This window comes from Elephantulus edwardii, unplaced genomic scaffold (genome assembly GCF_000299155.1).
Source record: "Elephantulus edwardii isolate Elephantulus edwardi_28Jun2011 unplaced genomic scaffold, EleEdw1.0 scaffold00039, whole genome shotgun sequence".
Taxonomy (NCBI): domain Eukaryota; kingdom Metazoa; phylum Chordata; class Mammalia; order Macroscelidea; family Macroscelididae; genus Elephantulus; species Elephantulus edwardii.
This window is the reverse complement of record NW_006399789.1, coordinates 10,128,278-10,135,091: the sequence shown is the minus strand read 5'-3', so window position 1 is coordinate 10,135,091 and position 6,814 is coordinate 10,128,278.

The window sequence follows — 6,814 nt, the reverse complement described above, 5'->3', positions numbered from 1 at the left end:
TCCACCAGGTTTCCAAAGCTATCAGTTACATGGGAGAAGGATGTCCACATTACTCCTTCAGAGCTGTGGGTCGATTAGAACCATCAGAGAAGTGTGACCACTGGACTCAGTGGTCTCAAGAACACTAAAGATCAAAAAGATAGTTCATGTCAGGAAATATTCCTTTCTATTATATATAAAGTTACCATGAGTCAATGCCAATCTGGCAGCATTTGTGGACTAAGCTGTACCTGGGTCCTGTCTGTGGTCTTTTCAAGTACATGCTGTGTATCTGAGAGCTGGACAATGAATAAGGACAACAGAAGAAGAATTGATGCCTTTGAGCTGTGGTATTGGAGAAGAGCACTGAACATCCCATGGACGGCTGAAAGAACAAAGTTGTATACCTTGGAGAAGGAGAGCGAGAGTGCTCCTTGAAGGCAAGGATGGTGATGTTTCATCTCATATACTTTGGGTATGTAGCTAGGAGAGATTATTCCTTGGAGAGTGACGTCATGCTGGGAAAGGTGAAGAGATGGTGAAAGACCCTCACCCAGGTGGATTGACTCAGTAACTGTACCTATGGCTTCAATTGGGTCAGAGATTATTATGATGGCACAGGATAGGACAGGGTTTAGATCTGTTGTTCACAGGGTTGCTACAAAGCTGCCCTCAATTCAACAACATGTAGTAACAACAACCTGGGTAGGATCCTGGAACAGAACAAGACAAATACTAAGGAAATTCCTCTAGGTTGTATAGCCCTGGTGTACAAGTTGCCATCCCATGGTCACTTGTGGTTGCTGTGAGGCTGAACTCTGTTACATGGATGTGTTAAATGCGTTAATGGTTGGCTACCCAATGCGGACAGAGAGTAGAGTGGAGCTTCCCAATTAAAACAAGTGTGGAAGGAGGAGTGGCATCCACTTCCATAATAGCTTGCCTCCGGAAGCCCTATGAACCTAGAGAGAGGATGAAGGGCGTTGCCTGCGACTCGACGGCACTTAACAACAACAACATAGTATTATGTTACTAAGTCAATTATGTAAGATGTTAATAATAGGTCAACTTGGGTGCAGGGCAAATATGAACTCTCTGGATATCTTTGAAACCTTTCTGCAAATAAAAATATGTTCTGAAAATTATGTTTTTAAGACAATTAACACTATAAAGAAGAACATTTTAAAAGGGGCTTTGTTTGTTTGTCTTAGTGAGGAATTGTAATATGGTGAGTTTTATTTGCCACGCTTAAATTTCAGAACATCAAAGTCTACAGTCTTCAATATGGATTACATCTCAACATCAAGAAAATAAAAATACTCACACTGGACCAACAAACAATAGCATGATAGCTGGAGAAAAGATAGAAATTGTCAACCATTACATCTTGGATCCATAATTAGCACCCTTGGTGTCACCAGTTAGGAGATCAGGAGACATATCGCATTAAGAAAGTCTGCTGTCAGAGACCTTTCCAAACTACTGGAGAGCATATGATGTCAGTTTGAAGACCAAGGTGATTCAGGCCATAGTCTAAAACAAAACAAGTTATCAGTATTGTTTCTATGTCAGGTTCTATATTACAAAATAGAAAATTATACTGTAACAAGCACTGCAAATATATGAGTAAAGGGGGAAGAAAGTTTCTCACGAAAGAAATCACTATTTGCATTTTATCATATTTCTTCCCACTTCATAGAATCATTGTTGATGAAACTGAATGATGCAGTTTTTATATTAAGATGTCATTTTAGTGACAGGGAACACAATATGCAAGATGGAAATGATCAGCAGTGTCCATAAAGAAAGGGAAGATGCAGATGGAGGAATGAAAAGGAGAATTATAGGAAGTGGGGGAAAGTGCAATTACATTGCAGGTATGGCAATTAATGTAGAAAACAAAATGCATATGAATGATTCTGTGAATAATGCATATACTTTGTAAACTTTTACTCAATGAACAACAACAAATAAAATACAGTTTTATCATAACTATTTCCCAAGTTACTTGTTAGTCTTCAAATTTTCATTTCAAAGGGCTATATACCAAGTAGATATATCAGGTGAACCATCCTCTGTGAACCATTTCATATTATCATATCTACTATGGAAGGATAAAATTTCTCTCCCCTTGAGTCAAAAGCTATTGACAACAACAGGTTGGGTTTGGATATCTGTCCTCGATTGTCCAGCCACAGACTGGCATGTGGACTGCAGTGTATTTATTCCTCAGAAAAACATCTATATGGCTTGAACTCTTGGCCTCCTGCTCAGGCCTAGCAAGGGAGTGTGCAGGGCCCAGGCTCTACAGCTCTCCAGTTACGGAGCAGAAACACCACAGATGCTGGGCCTGTCCTCCTGCCTGGCTGTCATTCCTCCCTAGTTTTCATGATGCTGTGCTCAAAACCAAACTTTCTGGCCTCAGGCTTTCAAAATCTCTCTTATCCCCTCATAAGAAAAGAAAATGAAGGTGGCTGTTGTTAATTTTATGCATCACATGTCTTCCAAATGAAATCTCTTCACGGGTAAGGACTCAGAAAGGGGAATAATAACAGGTGAGGGAGGCAATGACAGATAATAAATCAGAAAGCTGCAGTATCTTGGAAGGCGGAGGTAATGTGTTGTTTGTGAGATGTCATCTTCCTACCTCATCGCCCAAGCCTGTCAGCTGCAGAGAGATAAATGCTGGATACACCTGGCTTGTACAGCTCTGTGTGTATGTTTAAATTACAAGTGACTAAATGAAGTTTGTTGAAGTTCCTGCCTTTGCTGCAAAAGCACAAGCTCAAGTTTCATTGTGTTATAGTCAGAGAGAAGAAAAAAGGAGTAGGTTTATCATTAAAATGTTCTTTGGTAAAAAACGTGGAAGCTCACCAAGTGGGGAGCTGACCACCTCTGCAGGAGTGCTCCGTAGTTATACAAAACAATAACTGCATTTGCAGACTTTTCATCAGGAAGATGAAGACGGTGAACAATATTCTGGTGAGACATAAACAGACATTCTGGACTGTCCCGTACCAACTAGCAATAGAAGAAGGCTGGAGTCCTGCCCATTCAGTCTCACGAGTAAACACTTGTGAGGTCAGCCCCAGTGTGGAAACCGACAGGTCCTTTCTTTGTGAAATGGGATAAATAAATGCTTGTCCCTAGAGAGACTGGGGGGAGCCCACAGACAGAGCTGGAACCAGATGATGTCATTTAGTCACTTCTAACCCACTTAAGGGACTCGGAGCTAAGGTGTGCACATTAAAAATCTGATGTAGAAGACTTCTTACTGGCTAGTCAGAGGCTTTTATACCTCATGAAACTATTACGAAGGGGCAGGGCCTTTAAAATATTGAGATGTTTTACAACTAAACATAATAACAGCCTTTACTGTTATAAAGTAACTGACTTATTTTGCTTCAATTAGGATTCCTTTGAATGCCAATGGACTCCAAAACGTCATTAAAAAAGATGATTCAAACAAGCCCACTGTCGATTCAGTTTCAATTCATGATGACTCTGGTGAAAATCCGAGGCTACAGATGTTCATGGAGGAGACTGTCCTGCATGGAGCGGCTGCTGGATCTGAACTGTTGATCTTCTAGTTGGCAACACAGCATTGTAACACATTACATCATAAGAGAATTTGAGGTCCCCAAATTCCATGTATCTCTTTCACGTAATGTTTGGGGTTTTATTTGGTTGGGTTTTGTGTGTGTGTGTGTGTGTGTGTGTGTGTGTGTGTGTGTGTGCTTTTCGTTTTTCTTTTTTTATTTTGGATTACTGCTCCATTTTTAAAAATTCTAGTAGCACTTTTCCATGTTGAAATGAAAAAGTCAGGCAACCTATCGTTTATTCGGTATAGAGTGGCTGGCATCCTAGTGCCCTATCTTCTCCTTCTTCATAAGAAATGAATCTAGATGTTCAGGAACTTGCTTGATTCATAGTCTAACTCAGCCTCTGGTGCAATCTAATAAATCAGTCTCCAAATCAGATTTAACAATGTGGAGGAAGCTTCATTTTTATATAACTCTTCAGAAGACTCTTAGCGAGTTTCCAGGTTTCTCTATCTGCTCCATCCATCTTTGTGTAGCTCAGAGGGTTTGGCTGAGAACTTTGTCCAGAATAGGAGCTCAGTGAGTATCTATTCAATGTGTTGAATAAGGTAGTACTATAAAAGGAGACAGTGAAAATGTGAATACAGGTTAGCAATAGAAATCGAAGGCAAATTTTTCAACTGTGTGTTCTCCTGTCAGCCCTGCATTCCCACACTGCGCTGCGGCTGGTTGGGAAGCCAGAGGAGTCCAGCGCTCCCTCTGAAGATCTGATGTTCCATCTCTGGCTGCCTGGGCCAGGTGCAGGGGGCTCCAGGGGACATCAGGACTTGGAAAAATCAAGGCAAAGCAGAGATACATTGTTGCTTGAACACATGAAGATCCCTCCACCCACAAAGTCATACAGGTTTTACAATGTTGCGAGGTGATATGATGCTGCCAAATGGAAACAAATGTGTGCCAGGGCACATGCCCTGCCTGGGGAACCCGAGGCTGGATTCCTGCCCAATGTGTCACCTCTGCAGGGTCTCATATAAATGTTCCCCACAGGACAGCTACATGTGGTAGGCCAAGCAGATCTGGTAGTCGAATGAGTGAGAAGAAAGGTCAAACTGCCCAAGGTAATGAAAGAACCAGAAATCAGATGACAGACAGTGTCAGCTTCTCAGATGAGGGTCATACTCAGCCTAATGGGATAGTGTTGCCTGTCCCTCAATGAGGGAGCTGTGGCAGTGGGCCAGGCCACACAAAAGGAGCCATCGCAGGATGTACTGAAAGGTGAGTGGCCCCTCCCAGAGGCACCTTGAAATTAAGGCTCGGTGATCTGCCTCCTGAAAGGTTGTAGCCTTGAGACACTGCACAGGATAGTTCTCCTCTCTGCACACACAGAGGTACTGGGAGTGAGGACGAACTTGATGACCACCAACAACATAAGCTCCTTGATCCTGCTGAAACACGGAAGCAGGTGGCCAGGAAATGGAGAAGTCAACATGTATACCATAAGATGGGGGTGTTTCCACCTTGACTGAAGGCCTAGGAAGTTTTCCATCCAGGGGACTTGCTTTTTCCTCACAGAGCAGACATCATCTGCTTCTTGAATGGCGCATGATGCTAACACAGCCGACCTAATTGCATCTCAGTGATGTATTGACTTTAAGGACTCTGACTCTAACAAGTGTATATTCTTGGACTGCAAGCTGCTGGATGTCCTCCTCTGGCTATACACACAGGTCAATGTGTCTGGGAAGTGGCTTCAGTTGATAATTTATCTTGCAGCAGCCCCTTGAGGGCTCCTCTGAACTGAGGCTGCTGTGCAGCTAATCTAGATGTAGAGCCACAACTTGGTCACACAGCAATGCACTGGCCAGCCAGGGGCAGCCTCCTAACACAGGCCTCCGTGGCACTGTGCTTGCTCTTAGCCCTGGGTTATTTCTGAGTCATTTGGCACAGGACTTCTGACAGACTCATCTATCAGCTGTTCCGAGTGGTGCAGTGATTCAAAGATGACCTGCAGATTGCTCTCACAGCAAATACAATCTACAATCATTTGCTAAGCATTCAGCAGTAATTTGAGAACTTGGAGAAATTCTGGAATTCTACCTGAATCGAAAGGGATAATTTAGCGTTTTCCCTTTCTCCTGACTCTACCTTTGTAGTAACACCTTTCAGGTGTGAATATTTTGCTTCCATTTAGGCAGTGCATAACCTTTCCATACCAGCTAGATCTGCTGTTGATAGCTACCACCAAATCAGTGCTGATTCATGTTTGGAAAATGCTGCCCGGTCCCATGTCATCCCATAATCAGCTGAGGATTCAGATGATGTGTGTTGTGACTCCTTGGCTGACTTTTCAGAACTAGAATACCAGGCCTTACTCTCTCTTTTCTAAGTTCCACTGAAGCTTGCTTAGCACTTCTGCAATACACGCACCCCCACTGACTGACAGATCATAATTAAACCTGGATCTCCCTGATGGGAGGCCAGAATCCTGCCACTGATCAGTTTAAATAACCTTCCCAGGAGTCTGTGTTCTCCAACAGTAGAATTACTTATTATTTCTTTGACTATAGAGTTATGAATTATTCACCCTAAATTCAAGAGCTAGCATTATCATTATAACAATTCGCTCAGCAATTAGTACATGTGGTTGGGTATTATATTCGTCCATCATACCTCATTCTTTAGCTTCCTTTTAACAGATGCAGAATTATAGTACATAGTGAGTGCTTGCTTTGGCCTGGGTTGTCTGGAAAACAAAGGTTCCCTGAAACAAAGATTTGCAGGAAGGTAATTTGTTCTCAAGGTGTGGAAATACTGGGCATCTATGGCTACTTTCTTTGATACTAATTAAATGATATTACTGTTCTCACACGGGGTCACTATAAGTAAAAATTGACTCAAAAGTACCTAAAAAGACCGTATATCACCTCTAAGATATTATTAATTTTATTAATATCATACAAGAATAACCTTGTTGAAGAGTACTCAGAAATTATTACAACAGTACACAGAGAGCTTCCAGAAGTTCCAATTAGATCTAGAAGAGGCTGTGGAACCAGGGATATCATTGCTGATGTCAGATGGATCTTGGATGGAACAGAGAGCATCAGGAGGCCTATTTGTGTTTCAGTGACTATGCAAGTGCATTTGAAGGTGTGGCTATCAAATTGTGGCTAACATTGAGAAGAATGGGAGTCCCAGATCACTTAACTGTGTTAATGTGAAACCTATATCTAGATCAGAAGGCTGTGGTACAAACAGCGCAAGAGAGTATTGTTGTTGTTGTTGTTGTTGTT